Raw genomic sequence first — 23,390 nt, 5'->3', positions numbered from 1 at the left:
TATGTGTGTGTAGGGGGGTGTGTATATGTGCATGTTGGGGGTGTGTGCATGTCGGGGTGCATGTATGTGCATGTCGGGGTGGGGGTGGGGAGGGGGTTCGTACCACCTCTGGGGGTGGCAGGGGGGTGGAGGGTGTGGGGGGAGGACTCGGGTGGGTAGTGGGGGAGACCCCTATCAGTGCCAGGGAAGGAATTCCCTGGCCCCGATAGTGCTTACCGCCATGGTTCGCATGGCGGTTCCCGACCGCAAGAAACCGCGGTGGTAGGCAGGGTCATGATACCGTTGGCGGTCTTTGGACGACCGCCGGGCCGGAGTGCGCAAACTCCAGCCCGGCGGTCATGACCGCCGTGGCGGTCGGAGTGGGGAAGTGGCGGTCGATCGCGGCGGTGACCGCCGCGGTCAGAATGCCATTTTTCTGACCGCCGGTCTGTTCGCGGTCCGACCGCCGCCTCTCCGCCGACCGCCAAGGTGAGAATGAGGGCCAAAATCTTATGTGGGAGGGTAGCAGATCTTAAGGACAAACTACCAAAGGCTCATGTAGTTCATACATAAGGTCACCAACATGTTGGAATACACATTGTAGAAAATACTCTGGCTGATGAAGCTGCAGTGGCTATGGCTTCTATTGGTGCGATTACTCGTTCTCATACAACACTGGATGATGAAACACTGGCTGCTCTGAAGGCTCCAGCTGACAGCATGCCCTTACCTAAAGCATATCCTGCAAAATATTCCTACCACTTCATTGCCCAAACCATTGCATTTGTGAAGATACCAGTGGTGGGTGATCATGTGATCCCCAACCGAGACCAAAGATTAGATCTCATCAAAGCAGCACATGAGGGGGTGGCTTCTGCCCATGCTGGTGTGGGGGCTACCATCTCACTGTTGCAGAAACACTATTGATGGCCACGTCTATACAACAGTATGTCCTTTGCTGTGATATTTGCCAACAAATAAAAGGGTCCACCATCAAACGTCCACAGCAGACACCCATCTTAGTTTCAAACAAACCACTTCAATGTGTTTACCTTGGCCACTGCAGTACCTCACAACCTGATGGTGCATGCAAATATATTTTAGTCGCTGTTGACTCATGCTCCAGATTTCTGTGGGTATGGCCACAATGATCGGCTGATGGCTCAAACTGTTATTAAAGATTTGCATGTCTTCATTGGGACATATGCTGACTTAAAGAAATCCTTAACAGCTTGAGTATTAGGTACAACTCATAGTTGGTTACACCACCTGTATGAAGTCCATAGAGCACTTAACAATTTGCCCATAAGATCTTTGCGAGGACATACCCCGTGCACAGTCCTGTTTGGGATACCTCTGTATGTCCCAGATCTTGATGGCTCTGGCAAGGTGACAACAGAAATACCTTTTGACATAAATGAACATGCCACTGTCATGCAGGAGAACAGTTCTGTGATGAAATCTCATCTGCACATGCCACCTCCTTGGGAATGAGGGATTTGCCATCGAAATCCACTGGCTGGGTATCTAGTGTGTGAAACAACTTTCTGTAAAGAAGGAATTTGGCCCATCATTTAGAACACCAGTTCCAGTCCTGGAAATCCACGGTATCAGAACTGTCATTTTACCACCGCTGCCTGGTTCCAAAGAAAACTGCTTAATTTTAATTGACACTGTCAAATTACACCATGTGGCCAGTCCTGCACAGAAGACCTTGAGGACTCCTTGGTAGTTCCTGTACCCCTTTCACTGCCATTTAGGATGTACCTCTACAAGCAATCAACAATGATGAAGATTCTTCCCCAAGCTTAGGGAGGGTGGAAAATGATCTTTCATTAATTCCTGTCTCCACATCATCAACAATAAATGTCCAAAATTCAGAATTATACTGTTCGGATTCATCACAAACAGATGGAATCCTTTACTACGAACCACCAAGGGATACATCTGCCAGTTCTCCTTCACCAGCATGAACTGCTTCTGGTTACTTTTCCGACATCAATAATTCATTTTCAAACTCTTTAGCATCACCAGCAACTGTATCAAAAGCATGTAAGCTATACATGTGGCTTAAACATATCTATTTGATTTGTCCATTGTACTATCTGCGGATACTTCTAACTTTGCTTGCCTTCCTGCTTTGGATTGGTTTTGTGATCGTCTTCTTCTTGCTGGTATATGGTCAATATCTTCCTGTACACTCTGCTGTTGAACTGGTGGATGAAGTTTTAAAACCTTAATTATCCTCACTTAAGGGCCGAAGAGACTTGTCCCTTGTTAACATGTCCGCTCTTCCAATTCATTATGGAATTGTTTGGGATAAAGTACTGTTCGATATCTTTGGACATACGGAAATTATTTAAATTCCATATGTATTCATAGTATCTATGAATTATATTATAACACCAGGGGTTGTTTCTGATGACTGGGATGTAAAAAAAGTTGATTCTATGCTTTCTGAGCTTGAATGTTAATCTGTATTTGAAAGTGAAGATGGTTATATGGCGACTACAAATTATAGGAAAATGTTTTGTTACCACTATCACAGACATCATTTTCTGCACAGAGCTACATTAATTTATAATTACACACAATTGGAGCATTGTCTGACTCCACCAGTGGGGAGTTCAAAAACATATGTATAACAGTTCTCGTATTTTACTGGGTATGATGTTAAAAATGCTGAGTCTTATTACTTTAAATTGCCACCTTCAAAATTACAGCACATTTTGTTAACTGAGACAAAATTGATTTATTCTGATTCCTTTTTTCCCCAGTTGTCTATAGAAGGCTATGAGTACTGGTTAAAGTCAATTGACTTTAAGAGTGTGTGCTGAAGTAGAGATTGGCAAATACAGGGTAGGGAAGCTTTATTTAGAGAATGCCGTATTCCTTTACAAATTATATTTCTTAATGAAACTGTACAATAAACAAGTTTCTTAGGCTTGGCAAGAATTATTAAATTGATTGCGCCCACTATTCCCCCACCAGCTAAATTTGATATTTGGCAAAAAAATGTAAATGTCACTGAAGAACAGCTGGGTGGGTCCAGAACGACACCTTTAATTCAACACTTACAGGACCCAACGGGTAGTTCCTGTGGCCAATGGACACAAATGGTTTTCATGCACATTTTGTTACCTCCACACTAGGTTTTAGAGTGAGAAAACCTGATTATTGTCACATATCCACAAAATACTCTGGTATAGTATACCACATAAACTATGTCAACAATGGTTATGCTGTGTTGTGGTGATTAACAGGAATATTGGTCCCCGGCGGCATCAGGGCAGGAAGCGGAGCCATGCAACTCATTGAGCAGCATCTGGTAAGCCCACAGTGCTGTATAAGTGCCTGCAAAGTCCAACGGTGTGGGAGCCTTGTTGTAGTGATTAACAGGACTATTGGTCCCAGGCAGCATTGAGGCAGGAGACAGAGCCCTGCAACTCATTGAGCAGCATCTCGTAGGCCCATAGTGCTATATAAGTGCCTGCAAAGTCCTGTGGCATGGGAGCCATGTTGTGATTAAGAGGACTATTGATCCCAGGAAGCACCAAAGAAGGAGGCGGAGATCTGCAACTCATTGAGCAGCATCTTGTGGGCACAGAGCTCTATATAAGCATCTGCAAAGTTCTGAGGTGCTTGGAGCCGCGTTGTGGTGATTTACAGGACTACTGGTCCCAGGCAGCATCAAGGCAGGAGGCAGAGCCCTGCAACTCGTTGAGCAGTATCTGGTGGACCCATAACGTTAAATAAACACCTGCAAAGTCCCAGGGGTGGGAGCTGCGTTGTGGTGATTAACAGGCCCACTGGTCCAAGGCAGCATCAGGGCAGGAGGTGGAGCCCTGCAACTCGTTAAGCAGCATCATGGTGGGTCCATGGGGCTATATAAGTGACTGCAAAGTCCTGGGGTGTGGGACACATGCAAGAATGCCTGGGCCGTGCCCAGGCGAAGTCCAGGCATGCCTTTCTGTGCCCGTTTGCTGCCGGACAAGGCTGGGTTGGGCCTCCCTTCTGACATGGACCCACTGGCCTCTACTCTGCTCTGTGAGTTACTCTTCTTTTCTGCCCGCACTCTGCAATATGGGCAAGCAAAAAGCAGTTGGAGGCTCTGCCTTGTCATGAAGGCCCACTGGTGTTGATTCAATGCTATGAGCAAGTCATTGGGGTTGTGTCCAATGAAATTGAGTTGACAGAATGCAGGCTATAGCTGGGACATACAAATAGCCTAGGGGAAGCAGCAGATTGTTCTGAATTAATTTGTGTTGGCATTCCAACAGTGGAGGATACCTCTGGAGGAAGCAGAGCTTCAGCATCCCCTCATGGTCCAATGTCCACGTATGGTACTATTTCCTCTGTAGTTAGTAACAGTCATTACTCTGTATTTCTGAGGACTAAGGGCCATATTTATACTTTTTGACGCAAAACTGCACTAACGCAGTTTTCCGTCAAAAAAATTAGCGCCGGCTAACGCCATTCTGAAGCGCCATGCGGGTGCCGTATTTAATCAATGACGTTAGCCGGCGTTAGCCGCCGGCGCTGCCTGGTGTGCATGAAAAAAAACGACGTACACCAGGCAGCGCCGGCGTAGGGGGATATGGAGCTTGGGCGCCACAAAATGGGGCAAGTCAGGCTGAGGCAAATTTTTCGCCTCAACCCGATTTGCGCCGTTTTTTTCGACTCCCAACCCCCATAGAAATGACTCCTGTCTTAGCAAAGACAGGAGTCATGCCCCCTTGCCCAATGGCCATGCCCAGGGGACTTCTGTCCCCTGGGCATGGTCATTGGGCATAGTGGCATGTAGGGGGGCACAAATCAGGCCCCCCTATGCCACAAAAAAAATAAAAAAAAATACTTACCGGAACTTACCTTAATGTCCCTGGGATGGGTCCCTTCAGCCTTGGGTGTCCTCCTGGGGTGGGCAAGGGTGACAGGGGGTGTCCCTGGGGGCATGGGAGGGCACCGCTGGGCTCCTTCCGAGCCCACAGGTCCCTTAACGCCTGCCTTGTCCAGGCGCTAAAAAACGGCGCAAAAGCGGCCGTACGTCATTTTTTTTGACCCGCCCACTCCCGGGCGTGAATTTTGCCCGGGAGTGTAAATATGGCGCACATGCCTCGGAGTCAATTTTTTAGATGGGAACGCCTGCCTTGCATATCATTAACGCAAAGTAGGTGTCCACGCAAAAAAATGACGCAAACTCCATGGACTTTGGCGCTAGACGCGTCTAACGCCAAAGTATAAATATGGAGTTAGTTTTGCGTCGGAATTGCGTAAAAAAAACTACGCAATTCCGGCGCAAGCAGAGTATAAATATGCCCCTAAGAGTGTTGTTTCCCCCGCTGAACTGACCACCACGAGGAGGAAATGTAGTAGTCACTCCGCTGGTGCGAAATCGCAGCCAGCCATGGCTGGTCATAGAAAGGAGTTAGCTCCCCTTATTCTGGGAAATTGTGACTTGAAGGTAATGTTTAAGCAGCTTGAGATAATAATAGATATTCAATTTAGTCTCATCAGTATCTGTCTGAATATGATAGAGTCACACCTGGCATTGTCACACAAATTTCAATGTCAACTATCCAATGGGGAGGTAACACATTCCGACACTTCAAACCAGTCTGCATCTGGGGAGAGGCATTCTACGTCAGGGGGTCAGACCTGGAGACACCCAAGCCTTGTTACAGGTCTCATCGCGCATGTCGTAACTTGCTCATGAAGACGGGAATCACTTGGACACCAAACATAGGAAAGATGGTGCTGGACAGGGTGACGGACATACGTTGATTATCCCAGTTCAACAATAGCACATTGTGGCATCTCCACCTTCTACTGAAAACAGCAGTCATAAGGTCGGGGCTCCCCACATCAAGATTCTAGGCAGCCTTGTGTCTCTGCTCACAGACTCCATCTCCCACCAGAATCTTCCCCTTTTGTAGCTATCCTGACGAATGTCCCTCCCCTGATCTCAGGAGCAGTAGAAACTATGGTGGTCATTCCAACCCTGGCGGTCCATGACCGCCGGGTTGGAGGACCGCGGGAGCACCGCCGACAGGCCGGCGGTGCTCCAATGGGCATTCCGACCGCGGCGGTAAAGCCGCGGTCAGACCGGCAACACTGGCGGTCTCCCGCCAGTGTACCGCCGCCCATTGGAATCCTCCAAGGCGGCGCAGCTAGCTGCGCCGCCGAGGGGATTCCGACCCCCCCTACCGCCATCCAGTTCCCGGCGGTTCTCCCGCCGGGAACCGGATGGCGGTAGGGGGGGTCGCGAGGCCCCTGGGGGCCCCTGCAGTGCCCATGCCACTGGCATGGGCACTGCAGGGGCCCCCGTAAGAGGGCCCCTAAATGTATTTCACTGTCTGCTGCGCAGACAGTGAAATACGCGACGGGTGCAACTGCACCCGTCGCACAGCTTCCACTCCGCCGGCTCGATTCCGAGCCGGCTTCATCGTGGAAGCCTCTTTCCCGCTGGGCTGGCGGGCGGCCTGAAGGCGGCCGCCCGCCAGCCCAGCGGGAAAGTCAGAATTACCGCCGCGGTCTTTCGACCGCGGAACGGTAACCTGACTGCGGGACTTTGGCGGGCGGCCTCCGCCGCCCGCCAAGGTCCGAATGAGGGCCTATGTGTGAACTTATCCACAAAGTTAAACATTGGTGTTCCTTTAAGGAGGGAGTAACTGGACATGACTGTGATAATATTATCATGGCCAGATGAGTGGAATGGCTAGGTCCTGTTCAAAAATTATTTCAAGCTGATTGTATTGTGCTAAATTTTAGGAGGCTGGATATAGCCAGGTGACTGATTTTGTGCAACACTGCAGAGAATGTGGATGGTTTGGGTATTCAAGTGCTCCCATTAGGTTTTATCTATCCCCCTGACTTGGTTCAAAGGCTAGGGGACCTTAGACATGTGTATCTCCATCATATGGGCACATTAGACTCCTCCAATAGAGGACCAGTAGCACTCACTAGAGTTGAGGAACTGATTGCAGTCCCTGGAGGATTTGGAATGTAACGATTGACTTAGCGTAGTATTGAGGGCCCCCCTGCAGAGCTTGGGTAAGTCCATTGCCGAGGTCTGGGATAAGCAGCCACCTTTTCTTGAAATTTGTAGTTGGAACATTCCTGGGCTATGCAACAAAATATAAAATGATGTCTGGTTAGAAAAAGTTAGAGAGTTTGACATAGTGGGACTGCAAGAGACATGGGAGTCAGAAAAACATTTTTATCTAGATGGGTATATCTCCTTTTCTGTGCTGGCAAAACCCTTACCTATAGGCAGAGCAAAGGGGTGTTTGCTTTCATTGGTATCCCTGGGTATCGGGTGCACCCCTAGGCAGATTATCTTCGGTTTTAGCAATTTGCTGGCCGTTAAATTAGATTTTGAGGGCTTACAGAGCATTGTATTGTTGCATTTTTATAGCTCTTATGACCGAGGAACCCCTACAGAACATCTATTTAACCTATGTTCTTTTTTACAAGCTTTTGAGGAGAAACATCATCTTATTCATCTATTTTGTTCAGTGATTTTAATTTACATCTGTGTCCCTTGAGATGTTATGACACTGAAAACTCCTTTGAAATAGGTTTTAATCTGGGTAATCATTTTGAATATTCTTTTGAGGGGAGTATGACGGATGATGTTTTTCTCAGATTTTAATTTGGTACTCACTAGATAGGGCTTAGAAGCCCGATTGTCCCTACTTTCAAGGGTAGAGGGGTAAATATGATTGATTACGTGTTTGTCTTGGCCTACTTAACTCAGTTTGTGTAAAGATTTGAAGTTCAGTTGTCTGAATTTAGTGACCATAACCCTTTAATTCTATTTTTGGATTGGGGAAGCCCAAAGGTCCTGACTATAAATTCTGATCCTAACAATAAAGAGATTACACCCCGCAACCAGGGGCGTACGTTAAAATGGAGAAAGTTCATACATGACAACTTCCTTAATTCTCTCTATGACGTGTGATACTGATTTTCAGCTGTGTTTGCTTGACTCTGGGAATAATAAACATTTATGAGCATTTCAGAAGAGTTAATAAGCAAATGAACAATGATCTTAGGGCCACAGGTAGTCACTGACATTTTACAGGTGAGAGATGGTTTGACCCTATATGCTCTAAGGTCCATCAAAATCTGAAAATGGCTTTAAAGAAAATCCCCAGAGGCAGGACAAAGATTGCAAGGAAATGGAAGGAGTATAAATTTGCTATGCTAGCTTGCAAGAGAGAGATTAAGTAAAAAACCTGGGAGGACCTTCTGAAACCCTTTTCTTCAAGTAACTGCCATATTTTGGGAAATTATCATTTGCCTTTTTTTTCCGGGGCGGTAGACTGTACAATCCCTGTGGATGCATGGTTAAAGCATATCTCAGAGATTTATGGTAGACTCGATGAGGTCGTTCTTCCCAATTGCTGGGAACACCCGGGGGTACACTGTTGTTTGTTTTACAGAGGAGGGGGTTGGGACTCCCATAGCAATTATGTTTAAGAATAAGTACCCTAGGCCTGATGGGGTCCCTGCTGATTTACTTAATTATGACCCTCCGGTTTGGGTAAAAATCTTAACACGTGTATTCCATGCAGCTTGGAGGATGGGTCCCCTCGCTTGAAGTTTGGTTATTATCCCTGTGTTTAAGAAGGGAGAATGGTCAGACCCTAGGTGTTATAAGCCAATTTCTCTAATTGACTCTTCTGTTAAGATTTTGGGCCGGATGACCACATTGGTTGAAATAAAGAAATGTGATCTCTTGCCTCCAGTATGGGTTTAGGCAGGAGAAAGGAACACTTGATCAGACCCTCAACGTGGACTTGATAATTAGAAAATATACAGTGGCCAAAAAAGGGCTGATGCACCTGATTTAGGACTCAACCGTAGCATTGTTAGGATTCTACATGACCTGCATAGGGATCTAAGAGCAGCAGCCCGATTCAACCAAAATGGTTCCCTGACAGCGCAAATAAAAATACATAAAGGGGTGAGGCAAGGTTGTATTCTGGCCTGCTATTGTTTACCCTATATATTAACAATCTGTGCCCTTTTTTGTGTACAGCTACTAAGGACATCCCTTGTGCTGGATCACAGTTACTTCCAGCACTCATATATGCCAACAATACTGTCCTGTTATCCATAACTGCGGTGGGCCTCCAACGACTTCTTGGTTCTTTTATAGAGTTTATGGTCTTTCTTGATATGGATACAAATGATTCTAAATGCTATACCATGGTCCTTGGACAATTGAGTAAGCCATAGAAGAGAATTTTGGGGGAAGATCAGGAGGTACTAGAGTTACTAATTAACCATATTTAGGGGTAATTTTTGATGAGAGGGGATCCTGGGCTCCACAAAGAAGGGTTAAGAGAAACCTGTTGGCTAGATCTGTAGACTTAGTATTTGTGATGCGAAAAGATTGGGGGCCAGACCGATATAGGCACTGGTGAAAGTTGACCAAGCCAAATGCCTGTCAATTGCCAGTTGTGGAAGCAATGTATGGGGCTATAAGGATTGGTGAGATTCAGAGTGTTCAAAATGTTTTTATAAGACGATTGTCGTCAGTCACACAGTTGGTTCCTACTTTTGTAGCACATGAAGAATTGGGACTGGAGTATATTTCGGGCAAGTTAGCCCTTTCCCCTATAGTCAGATGGCTCAAAGTCTGGTTGTGTACCAAATTAGAGTTCAACCAAGCCATTATAAGAGATTGACCCACTTTGGATAAAGGCCTTACAATCCCATAGTTGCAGTACATTAAAGCCTCTTTAGAGAAATTGGGCTGTACAGCCTTTTTTGAGGCACCTGATAGTATTAAGAAAAGAGATTTGCCCTTGATTAAAAAGCAATTTATGGCAAGAGCCAAAACTGAGAGACAAGAAAGGGAACTTTAAAAATCCATGGTTAGGACACACATACTTTTAAAAACAGATTTAAGTATGGAGCCCTGCCTGTTTCTGGTGAATTTACCCCATCACTGTTTCCTATTAACATGCTTTAGACTAAAATTTTACATTGGCTTTTAGGCCTCAGGGCAATCATAACATAGAAAAATCATGGGCCATGTTCTTGTGACAATTTGTCAACCCAACTCATTTCATCTTTTTCTGTGAGTATTCTAGTAATTTGAGACAGTGTTATATCTTACTTTTATTGAGAGGGAAAGAATTTTGGCAGGTAAAACCTGTCCTGATTTACCTTCAAATGTTGCAGCTCCCTGTAGTCTTTGGCTAGTTTTCTGTTGGGTGCTCTTAAGCCCATATTTATACTTTTTTGTGCCGCATTTGCATCATTTTATGACGCAAAAGCGGCGCAAACTTACAAAATACAAGGGTATTTTGTAAGCTTGCGCCGCTTTTGCGTCAAAAAAATGGTGCAAATGCAGTGCTAAGAAAGTACAAATATGGCCCTTAGAATTAGGAAAAAAACACTTAGGGCCTCATTATGACCCTGGCGGGCGGCGGAGGCCGCCCGCCAGGATGCCGCCCTCCAAAATACCGCGCCGCGGTCAAAAGACCGCGGCGGGTATTACGAGTTTTCCCCTGGGCTGGCGGGCGGTTGCTGAAAAACCGCCCGCCAGCCCAGGGGAAAACGACCTTCCCACGAGGATGCCGGCTCGTAATCGAGCCGGCGGAGTGGGAAGGTGCGACGGGTGCAGTGGCACCCGTCGCGTATTTCAGTGTCTGCAAGGCAGACACTGAAATACTTTGCGGGGCCCTCTTACGGGGGCCCCTGCCGTGCCCATGCCATTGGCATGGGCACGGCAGGGGCCCCCAGGGGCCCCGCGACCCCCCCTACCGCCATCCTGTTCATGGCGGCTTTCCCGCCAGAATGACCCTCTTAATTATTAAAGGAGTGGGATGACCCTCGCTTTTAGCTTTTTATCAAATTTTAATTAATAATGATATTTCCCTATAGTTAACATGAGTTTTAGACTTGTGTGCAATGTACTTTTATGGTTTTTATTGATTGATAGGAGAATTATTGATGATGAGGACAATGATGTTATGTATAACTTATTAATTGTTCCTTAGATGAATTTTATGACCGATTCTCAATTGTGTTTTATTTATATCTGATTTATTTAATGGTATCAGAACTAATAGGAAATCTTAAAACTTGAATGTTTTGGCACATTTGTCTCAAGTAAGGTGTTTCAATATTAACATATATTGGCAAACTGCACTTTGCTTTCTTATTTGCACTTTACGGAAACCATAAGCCATTTTTATAATTAGATGAATAATGAATGGGTGACTCCTCCGTGAGAGCAGAAGAGCATTGATCCGCTGGAAAAACGCCCCAGAGCAGCTGAAAAATAAAATGTTAATAAAGTTAATTTATTACCATTTTATTTTTCAGCAACCTGTCCTGAACCAAGTGTCAGGACGGGGTGGGGCAATTGCTGCTGAGGGGTAGCAGTGAGCTGTGCACTGTGTTTAAAGTACACATTACCCTTTGGTCAGCTGTCTTGCGACGGCCACTCTGACATGTCCACTTTAAACTTCTCTAACTCAGCTGGGCTAGAGAAAGCAAAGGCCTCCAGTGCTCTTGTGAGTGCTGAGAGAGGCTTATCCCTCCAATCCTGATGCTTCTCTCATGCTGTTTAGCAGCATGAGAGCAGCTCCAGGATTGGTTAGTGCAGTTTTCTGGGTCGGGAGCTTCAAAGACAGAGGACACCGGAGCGAGAGGACATCGTGACAAGTAAATAATGTACGTGCCCTTTTTTTATTATGTTATTGCCGTCCTGCCACTTTATATAAATGGCAGCCGCCACTGGAATAATGTCCTTTGTTTGTATGTATTCATGTATTTTTCATTAATCCTTATAAAGATTATTGCCTGACTGGTTAAAATCTTCCACATTAACAGACGTTGGAGAATACCTTAGTCTCCTGTTAGAGGATGTAGACTTGCAAGATTTCTTGTTAGGTCCCAGGAAACCTCGCACAAGACGTTTCTTATATGCAATATCTATAATGAAATTTGGAAGCTTTCCCAAAAGGAAGCTGCAGCCCAGTTAAGGCAAATTCTTCAGGAAAATTTGCAGAACGCAATAGCTATTCTCAATAATGATATGAACATATTGTCCAACTGCATTTATATGCTAAATAGCATTATGTTATCTGCTATTGACACCATTCAAAATTATATGTCACTTTTACACCATAAACAGTCCACATAGGTCCATTATGCAGTTGAATTGGACATTACAAGTTCTTTAAAATGCCCACTTGCCCTGACAGCACGTTAACTCTAAGGAGTTATTTGCTTCTTTTAATTTGACATGGAAGCAGCAGATAATGGTAAGGAAAGAAGTAGCGTACATCATACTTAGCTCTGAAAAGTTTGAAAAGTTGCCTTTTACTGTGTTGGATATTCCATCAGCAGTGAGGTAATACATGAAGTAATAAATCTGCCCATTTCAACATTCCACTTTACTTGTGTTTGAAACACTTTCCAGTAGGCAGATTTGAGTGGCTAGGAGACAGTTACATTCATGAGGTGTGGGAGCTACCGTTTGATTACAAATGTTTCACTGGTGTGAAAGAGGTCTTTCTTAGTGGCAGCAAATGCGAGACGTCTGTGAGCCATTCAATGATTTGTAAACAGCTATCCTCGCACGAAGCGTGTAATGCTTCAGTAGCAAATTTAGGAGCATATTTAAGAAAAAATTTGCTTGTGCCCCTTAGCACCCCCTACCGCCACCATGTGTGCACCGTATTTGAAATACAGTGGACCGTGACACAGGGTAGGGGGCAATAGCATCATTTGTATTGACACTGTTGACATACTCTGCAGGAGTAGCTCCAACATTTTGATGCTACTTCTGCAGAGTACATAGGGGACCATTATAAAACATGGAAGAACCCGTTTTAATGCCTACTCTAAGCAAGCACTAAAAGTGCCAGAAACAATGGCGCAAGGAAATCTCTTAGATATCCTTGCACCATTTGTTCAGCCCCCTCTAGCGGAGGAATGCCCCCTTGCATACATTTTGCCTGGCACAGGCATAATACGGCACAAGGGGTTACAAAGTGGCGCAATGCATGCAGTGCACCACTTTGTAAATATGGCACGCATGTCGTAAAGGGGTTGTACAGGCAGTGCCAGGGCTGACCAGGAGGAGACCAAGGGTCGCACCGGCGATCCCTAAATGACGTGGATGCCACTCATGCACAAATGGTCGCAGCACACAATAAACACCTACTGAATAGAAAACATGGATGACTCGCTCTTCCCCAGAAAGGAATTATTCAAGCCAGGCCTCTTTCAGTTTAATTAAGGAGGGTTCATTTCTGTCATGCATTTCATGTTTTGTAAGCATTTGAATAACATAATCAACGCAGACGCACACAACACCCTATGCTTCTCAGGTTTTGTTTCATCTGTTAATCTTTTTTGTTACATTATGTACTACTAATTGGCAGCCTTGAAGTCAAAGTAGCAGATTAATGTATATAGCAATATGTCATCGTTCCGCCTCTTATCAACTCTAAACTCGCTAACCTAAAGGTTAATTTGGTGCATCTCACGGAGAGCTGAAAAAGGACTGTAGACCTGGTAGCGTTTGTTTCGAACCACAAGGTCTACTATAGATAAAAAGTATAGCTGCCAGGCTGGACTAGTGCTGATGGAAAGAAACATGAAGACCAGACTTGTGGCATTTATACCAGCGCTGTTCTAGCACGGGCCCACTTAATTCAAGTTATGCTGCTGCAAACTTAAAACTCTGGACAATGAAACTGAAGTTATTTCTTAAGAAGGGAAATCTATTTAGTTGAGCTGTTAGAGCCTAAATACTGGAATACCATTATATTGATCTGTTGTCTGTGCATAAGCAAGATGGACGTTGACAGGGCCCTACTGGCCTGATATCCTTTCTGGACTTCTCAGTCTTTATTCAGATGTATCGTTCCTCCTGGCACAGCCGTGTGCTTGAGGTGATGAGGGTGGGGCTCACCCTACGATTGTCAGACTGTATTGTTGTGCTTCGTGGTGGTGATGTGGCAAGAACTTTGCAATTGGGACAGCAAAGGTCTGCTTGCAGTGCTTCATGACCCGCCCGATTGTCGCTGGGTTTGTGGTGATTCTGTATCCCTAACCCAGTGGGTAACCTAAAACCTCTCTTTATATCGCTATATTGCTTGATATTGCAATGCAGAGCACGCTCTATATATAGCTGGATAGGGGAGTAAATTAGACAAATACCAGAAATGTTCACGAGTATACTCAGCCCTACGCTTACTGTGTATGGCAGAGATTTGCCTTCTAGTCTAGCTTGGCCAGATACTTTGAGTAAGAGCTTCCACCAGCCTCTGTCTCCAAAGAAGCAAGCAGGGTGTAGAACGTTGAGTTCATAGAGCTTTGCTGAAATATAATATTTGTTTCCTGTCCTGATGTAAGGTTCCTGTGAAAGGCACTTGCTGCTGAGCTGACCTCCTGGAACACCAAGGAGGTCCTGTGTAAATAAACCTTTGAAAAAATACCTTCGATGAAAGAACCGCACCCTGCTTTTATTACAACTCACGGCTTGCAATGCACTCACTTGGGAACCAATCCGTTTTGGGCACCGTTCCTGTTAAGTTTCTGCTGTCTTGATCTGAACCAGCTTAATGGTGATATAAGGTTCATTTTCTAGGAACCAAGGAGTGTGTTGTTGCAGGCCATTTGCTTAGTACACACAATTTAGCATTACTTAATGTTATGCATTTTCAATTTTTTTTACAGTAGCATCCCTCTGCATGAATGCCCTAGGCCCAGGGCGTTTTAACCTGCACATTTATCCTCTTGAAGAAAGAGGCAAGTGTGCAGATCCACTCAGAGTATGTCGCCTGGATGCATGCAGCAAGGAATCCTGTAAAAAGTGAAGAATCCATCTGCACCTCTTTCAACTCCAGCCTGTAGTGAGCCACCGAGCAGATAGATTTCCCGCCTCAGTTACTGTTACAGAGACAAGAGAGATGGGAACATGTCTTCAAGTGAAAAACTCCGATTCACATTTGTTCAAACAAAGTAACCACTATCAATATTTTATTAGGCCTCAGGTGACTTCAAAGTCTCCTGGTACTAAGAAATATACTGGCTGCCCCTGCCCTTTGACGTGAATCACGATTAAACAGTAATGAAGGAGTTATTGATCTTAAGATGGATCCAGAGCAGTGTTTTTGCTTGCCCTCCCCCTTATTGGTAAGGAGTACAGCTTTCTGTTTTTTGTGCCTTATGGTTGGACTCATATTGAGAAGCATTAGCACTGCAAATTATGTTATTTATTCCATTAAAATTGGTCATTAATTTATATTTTGTATTTCTGTATCCCACACTAGAACCTGATTTGTCACTTGCGGCAGAAAAACAGGTGGTATTACCTACTTTAAGAAATGTATGCGATAAACCTTTCCAAAAGGAAAAGATGATCCCTTCAAAGTCCCTAAAACCACTCCGGAAATGAAATCAGTGGCCTGAAGGTAGAAAATAGATCTTTGCGTTAGCCTAATTAAATATCACTGTTCAGTAAGCTATGAGGGAACAAAGATGGTTCTTTTTCTTGTCCCATGGAAGTTGGCAGTCTCATTGACAGATGGGTTTGTATCCTCCAGACGTCTTTTTCCCTGACTGGTGTAAATTTAAATCTTGATGGGGCCCGTCCTTGGAGAAAATATACATTTTCCTCACAACAAAGGCAAGGCATCCTTTGCTTAAGGGAAAAGCTATCTTCACATCTAATCCTATTAAATATGCTGCTTTTCCTCTCTACTCCCCATTTGTCCAATCTCTTTGTAACTTCACACATTTTATCAAGACATGACAGTCTATAAATGTTCACAAAACATGGAGTACACACAAAACATAAAGAGTACACATTCACCCATTTAATCAAAATAAAGTATTTTATGGAGTTTAAAATACAGGAATATAAATTGGGAGAGACAAAAATGTTAACCTTCAGCAACTCTGCATGCGAGTTGGGCCTTAGGGTGTGTGTAATTTGAAGATTCATTCCTTGTAGTAGATATCAAACCAATGTATCTTGGCACTGTAGATGTAAAAACAGTATATTCTTGAATTATACATGCAGTTGGCATCAGATGAAGTGATTATAGGCATAAACAAGAGACAATAGGCCTGATGTACGAATTTCTGGTTGCAAGATACTGCTCACAAATTGCAACTAGTAAAAAAAAATGTTGATAACCAATTTTATTAAGTTTATAAAGTTTATCCGCACAAAGCCTCATCCATTGAGATGCACATTTAGGAGATAAAAGCATTCCTATCCACAATATCAAATAATCATATTGCTCTATCACCTTTACGCAGTTGACAGTGACCAACCATGAGACACACTCCATTTACCCCATATTTTCTCATGTTTCATGGGACCGCCTGGGTCTCATATATGGGCCGTTCTTAGCACGCACACCAATCAACACCTTTCCACCGTGTCACCAGGGTGGGCGGTCTAGTACATTTCTGGTTACGCGAGGTACTGCATTTAGCAACCAAGGAAGCCACTCTTATAAAAATCCGCTCAGAGCTGGATTCACTAACACCCTCCAATAAGCCCAGGAGTGCCTCCCAAGGGCCCTAACTCTATCTGATGCCCCTACACAGCTGATATTTCACGACTCACTCCATCCCTGGAAAGATTTTTAAGAACCGACCTATGTACAAATAGGTCAATTCATAAAAATCTGAGTTGTAGTGGGTTCCAATCTGGCCTACCTCATGAATATGACTCATGAAGTTGCAAACTGCAACTCTCTATGAATGGAGGCCAAGGCCACACAGGGATAAGGAACGGTCTGCGGCGGCCAGCATACCACCATACCTTTGCTTTAAAAAAATAAAAAAATACAAATGCAAACCATTTTTCTTGAAGAAAAAAGTTGGCAGAGGTCACCAGGACCATAAGAATGGCTATTGATGAAAGGAGCAATTAAAGATAAGGCCAGCTCCCCCAGATAATCTGGAGTCCTTGACCTTTCTAGGCATTTTTTTTAGATAATCACGAATGATTCACGATCACTGTGACATCAAGCAACTTTAAAGCTTTTTAGGGATGGGGACTCCTGTGGGGTGCATGGGCAACAACCCATGAAACACAAACTCCTGTGTGCCCGCAACCTCGTCTGACACCTTGGTACCTTTAACTATTGACCAGCACTTAACCACTCTCCTCCCAGTTCCTTTGCTGAACACAAGAATAATTACCTGCAAACCTGTAGAGATAGAAGGATATAAGGACACAACCAATACAATTGTGGTGCAGGACCAAGTGGTGACAGTAATGCTTTGGCTGTAGCTGATTTGAGGTCTGGTGAGCCTTTGTCTGTCAGTGAAGACGGACTCCCTTGACTGTCAATCCTCATGAAGAGAATGCGTGGAAAATAGGTAGTTTGAGAGACCTTTGGAGCCTGGGAGGAAGAGGTGTGAGAGCAGACGTGCTGCAGTACAGATCAGAGCTAAAGTGTATGTGAGATTGTTGCTTCTCTATATGATTAGTTTTTCTTGGCTGAGGGCAAGATCTCACTATAGAATCAGATGGCATCCCAATGAGCATCAAAACAGAAGATGGCCTGATGGATGGGTAAGGAGATGCGCATCAGCAAACAACATTGGGGCAAATGGTAGAAAGAAAGGTGATGTCAGTATATTCAGACACCAGTGAGCAAATGTGGTGGCATTATTGACAGGTTTGCTGGATGGAAGGTTTTTAAATGGCAAATAAAGAATGCCAAGAGTCATCACCAAAATATAAAATCAGCTCCCTATTCCTGGTTCTTCACCTACCAGTAAGCCATCCATGCTAAATATTACCAACATCCAGAAAGTCTAGCTATTCAGCCCTAATGGGACTATGTTTGGTGACCAGTTGCAGCGTTTAACATTGACCAACCAAACACCATACCAGTGGCTTCTAAGTTTGCTAGTCGCGACATACAAGAGGAGCTGAGAACATTCTGGCTTCACATGTTTGTGATGTAAAGTACTAAGAGAGAACAAAGAGAAGGCTGTATATAAGATGGAATCGAGATGATGAAAAGGTCACAGATGAAAATGATGTACCAGAAGACGAGCATGAGCCACAAGAACAGTACCAACTTAGGAAGAGGGGTGTTCCTGATTGATATTTATACACCTATTTTCATATTGGAGTTTGTATCAGGTAAAATACTCCTTTTGGACAATCAGTTGAATGAGATTACTGCACTATGATCTGACTACAATATTTTGTGCACTGCTTTGACAAATTGGCTCCAGGGAAAGACTGGATGACACAGCTCCTGCACCGGTAATCTTTGAAGGGATAGGACAATAAAGAGTGAGATCTCTGAAGAAAGTCAGAATTACTTTAATTTAGGGGTAGACGTTCAGCATAAATACTTTGTGATGCAAGCTATATCCCAATCAGAGGTTATTTAATCAAAACAGGAGCCAGAATAAAGCAAGTCCACAAACTAGTTGCAAGGAATCTCTTCGATGGCCTGCAGTCAACAGAGGCATAATTGGGGCCACCGAGAGAAGACAATGACTGGTCAGCAAGAGCATTGTATAATGTGAACTAGAGCAGGCTGTGTTACTATTGAAAAATACAGAATCTGTTTTTACCAAGCACAAGTACTGTGAGAAAGGAAAGGGGGCTATACAAGAAGAGGAAAGAAAAAATAGTCCACAAATGTTTTACCAAGGAGTGATTGGTGCTTCCAAATTACAGTGTAGTTGGTTTAGGAATTTCATTATTTCTAATACTTGATCAGTACTTTGAAATCATGGGCAAGAAGTGAGGAAATCAAATACTTGAATTGAAATAAGTGAGCAGAAAGCAAAGTGTTAGATGTGGGAATAATAGTGAATGAGGGAATTAAATAAGAGCTATGCTGGTGAGTAAGTCTCAGGGAAGTCATGGTTGCATGGTCAAATAATTTACATAATTTAGGAACCAATTGACACTTTGCTGTAAAGGAAATGTAATGGAGTATCAGTGGGGGTGGAGCTCCCACATTTGTTGAGGCAAGACATAATTTCTGGTATTGCTAAGTGAAATATGTTTTCCTCTAAACAAAAGCTAGACATCCTCTGCTTATGAGAGTAATTATCTACTCATCTATTACTATTAAATGCTACCTTTCCTCTTAAATGCCCAATTAGCTCTTCTCATTGCATAATTATCCATTTGTATCAAAGCAAGTCAGTCTAGAAATAATCAAAAGAATTGAACCGAAAATAATTATTCTAGAAAAGCTGGGGACTGAATATATACGGAAGGCTATTGACATACTCCATCACCCACATAAGGGAGCAACCAATACCATCCTGTTGTAGGGTAAAAGCGAAAACACTTTCAACAGAGTTGAATATCTCTTATGAGGTAGGTGTTGTAAAGATTTTATATAGGCCATGATGTTGAATGATTCCCTTTGCCAGTACTTAAAAGGGGAACAGTGAGTGACTGCCACTACTCTTTGCCCTAACAATGGAACCTTCACTTTTGCACAGCATGAGATTCAAGGTATCAGCTAAAAGTACAATAAGTATAAAATGGCTCTTTTTCTTGATGATGTCTTGTTGTATATGCAAAACCCAGTGACCAACCTTCTTGGCAGAGTGAATAGGTTTGGTACATTCAGGATTTTTGATTAATCATTCAAAGATTGTTATATTTACATGTGTTTCTAGAATCTTTAATGTTGAGGAAATGCAAAGCAAATGCTAAATTATGTTCCATGAGGACAAAAGTAAGAAACAGGTGAATCTGAAGTCCCAGATAGATCTAACCATTACATCATGAAGACTATCCATTATAGAGGACAGATAGTGATGAGAAAAGGTGGAGACAGAGCGAAAATGTCAGGCCCAGGCACCAGATAATTACTGCTATCAATGAAGAGAAGAAAGATTATTCCATTGTTAGCCTTTCAAGTAGGAATCCATCAGGCCAAGAACTAAAACTTCTCGGGAGAGACCCCTCATTTGTACCATTTACAAAACATAATACTTTCAAATTATCTGGAGAGATGTATTGTTTTTCCATAAAGTTAGAATGGAGAAATATTTTATTAAAAGACTAGCAGAAGACCTTCATAATTATTCAGGGCTAAGACCTCTTCCACCCCATTACCTTTCTCTAAAAGAAGTAGATCATGAAGTTGAAGTTTTTGAAAAGATTGTAGACAGAAAGGTTTATAAGATGATCAAGAAACAACTATAGGTAGAATTTAATTGCTCAAAAGAAGAGAGAAGAGCTTTCACTACCCTTAAAGAGTGTGACACAGTATTAAGAAGGAACATTGTTAAAGGCAGAGGCATTTTTGTATTTGACTCAATAAGTTACTAGCAAAGGATAAAACATTTTCTAGCAGGTGGTGAATATTGTGGAAAAACTAGAGAAGGACACTTGAACAAATGAAAAACAAAGTAATCGACTTCACAAGAAGGCTTTTGAGTCAGGACGTATTTGTCAAAAATAATATGATTTTCTCAGTAATACAGATCTGATTATGCATGCTATATATGATTTCCCGAAGTTTCACAAAGATATTAACAATATTTCTTTGAGACATGCAGTGTCTGCTATAAATATGGCACCATTGTCTTAAATATGTCTCTTGAGAGCCTAAGGGCAGACAATTCCATCTTATGTAAGAGATACAGCTTTCATGATTGGTACAGTAGAGGGTCTGAAGTTCATGGCTGTTGGAGATTCTTGTCACCCATGCCACTTCTCACTCATATTAATTTGTGGTTTATCTATCAGCTATTACAGACCTACCACACCATGAACTACCTGTTCAGGTAGGCCATTCATGATTCACTTTGAGCACTTCACCTACTGCTAGTGCTCCGACCCTGACGAATGCCCCTGACCTACCAGCACGTTGTGAGGGCAGAAACATGTTGGTCATACGTATTTGCTTTTAGACTCTAAGAGATATTATCCTCGAAAGAGCCTCCTCCCCTGTTCTTAACCCTACCAACATGCACCCCCATTAAAACTAACTAGGAATAACCGGTGACATGTATGGTAGTTTTATCTCCACCCCATCTGGATCTCTGTAATTATCCAGTCAGCTAAATGTCAGCACTCCCTCTGGTTCTTTTAACCAAGAGGTTGAGTCCGCCCAGGTAGTATCATTCTTACTTGGGTGGGGCTAGGTGGTCAAATGATGAAGCAAGACACTATTATGTGTGTGAGACCACCTAGTCCGTAAGGGAACTTTCCCCCCCGCCCCCTGTAGGACAACACAGTGCCCCACCGCTGGGACACTCTTCACCCATTCCTTCCCCATTTCACAGCACAAGGTGACCTAACTGACACCGCCGACCTAGGGAACACTGACTCAGTTATACCCTCAACTTCTACTATCCCACACCCTTAGTGATTATATAGTTTTCTATTGGGAGGTGGTGTGGGATATCGATAATCCCAGTACTCTCTTTTTGTGTTCTATGTTGGTATTGATGTTAACATTGATTCATTAATATAATCGCTGTCTGCCAGCCTCACAACGCCAGAAGCCAGAATGCCAAAACAAGTACAAAGTAAAGAGTACAGGCGGCAATGCCGGCAGCGGTAGAGGAAGCAGCAGAGGCTACAGGGCGGGTGGGCGAAGAGGCAACAGGGCTGGTCCAGGGCTGGTCCACAGCAGAACAGCAAAATAGCAGAGCGATGGGGCGAGAAAGAGGGGAAAAGAGCAGAACAGAACTGAACAGACCAGAACAAAACAGCTGGTACTGTTGCCTGAACAACTTACCAAATGCTCCACAGCCGGCAACCCGCCGAACAACAAAAGTCAGGGATCAAAAATTGCTACATGCACTGAAACTCACTCTGCTCGATCCTCAGCTCAATCAGCTCAATCCACTCAATCAAGCTCAACCCGATTCCAGGGATCTCCCCGTTGCTTCCGTAGCTCCAGTCGCTAAGTCGCCAACCTGAGCCGTGTCCACAAGCCGTATCCTTTAGCCTCCATGTCCTTAAGCCTCTGCGTCACTCCGAGGCTCCAAGGTTCCGAGGCTCTTCCAAGGCTGCTCTCCACTCCTCAGTGCCTCTCCTGCGCCCTCCTGGGCCCTTCCTGAGCCTGGCACCCGGCTCCCAGCCTGGCTCCCAGCTCCTTGCTCCTGGTTCCCTGCGCCGGCTCAGCATGGGTAACGTCGTCACCGCTCACTATTCATTACCAGAGTTATGGTTTGATGTGTCACACAGGTTACTGCCATCAGTGTGTCTCCTCCTTCACGGCCACATTTGATATGTCAGTTGCAGGCAATAGCCAGTAAAATGTAAGGTGACTCAGTGGGTTAATAATGCTTTTGTTGCAGGGGTTCCTATTTCATCTGTAGGTCAAGACCTTTAAAACGTTAATGCGCTTCACCCCTCCCTTCGGGCAGCTGCTTGCATTATGCTCTAATCTCTGACTGGTGGTTTTCTCCCTGCCGCTGGGACGCTGCTCACACAGTGAATGCGCAGGTAGCAGTCTTTGTGGGTGTAAATCACGCCAGTGCTGAAGTGGACTTTCAAATAACATGCAGCCCTCCCTTACGTTTCCCATTGGGCTTTGGTGGACGTTTGATAGATCAAGAAGTGGATTTGGTCTTGGAACTGGTATTGCATTCCTAGCAACTTTGGTGTCTCAACTTTTAGTCTACAATGATGTTTATCCGTATACCTCACCAGATGTCCTTTATGTTCGGTCCTGGTTACTGTGTTTATTTTTTGCTGTTGGAATAATAGTGGGGAATATCGGTCGACAACTAGCAATGTATGAATACAAACTGCTCACAGACAAGTCACACCAAGAATGAAGGTCTGTTAAATATGCATCATCCAGAAAGGAAGACGACTGTTTGACAGACACATCGGGATTAACACAAATTATTACTTCTTGATATAAAACTGTGTAAACCTCCAAATGTGCAAGTTTCCAATAAGGGTATCTATAACTCTAATTTGTGATTGCTTTTTGAACAATATTATTATATTTTTGAGGGTTGATGAATGCAAGTCAACATATGCTTAAAGTACACTAGTATGTAATTCATCCACTAGAAGGCGTTCAATTAATTTGTACAAAGTAAATAATACAACTGAAGACACTGACTATTCTAGTTGGACAAACAAGTTGAAGAACGTCTTTAATTGAAATTAGTAACTTTAGGATACATACGCTGGGAATGTACTAAATAAATGTATTTGCTTTAAAGAGTACTTTAGTGATCCAGTAGTTCACACATTATACTGATGCCAAAAGTATGATTAACCAAAACAGAACGTTTGCACTATCCTTTCAAGCATAGCACTTTCTGTGTGGAAACTGGCAAGCATATTTCTCTGTTTCATGGGCAAGAACATTTTTACAAGAAAGAAACAAACTGTAGATTGAAAAATTACATTTGCAATGTCTTTCTAATGAAGGGTACATAAGTGAGAC

General features: G+C 43.7%; 1 protein-coding gene and 1 pseudogene across 8 annotated transcripts in view; both read left to right on the top strand.

The window, feature by feature from the left end:
- Positions 1-23,390, top strand: part of PDE5A (phosphodiesterase 5A) — a 639,000-nt gene that overhangs the window by 193,962 nt on the left and 421,648 nt on the right. The window lies entirely within an intron of this gene.
- LOC138291511 (insulin-induced gene 2 protein-like) lies at positions 21,524-22,764 on the top strand (annotated as a pseudogene).

This window comes from Pleurodeles waltl, chromosome 1_1 (assembly GCF_031143425.1).
Source record: "Pleurodeles waltl isolate 20211129_DDA chromosome 1_1, aPleWal1.hap1.20221129, whole genome shotgun sequence".
In the NCBI taxonomy this organism is placed as follows: domain Eukaryota; kingdom Metazoa; phylum Chordata; class Amphibia; order Caudata; family Salamandridae; genus Pleurodeles; species Pleurodeles waltl.
The sequence above is the reverse complement of the archived record's forward strand: the minus strand, read 5'-3'. Positions and strand labels throughout refer to the sequence as shown.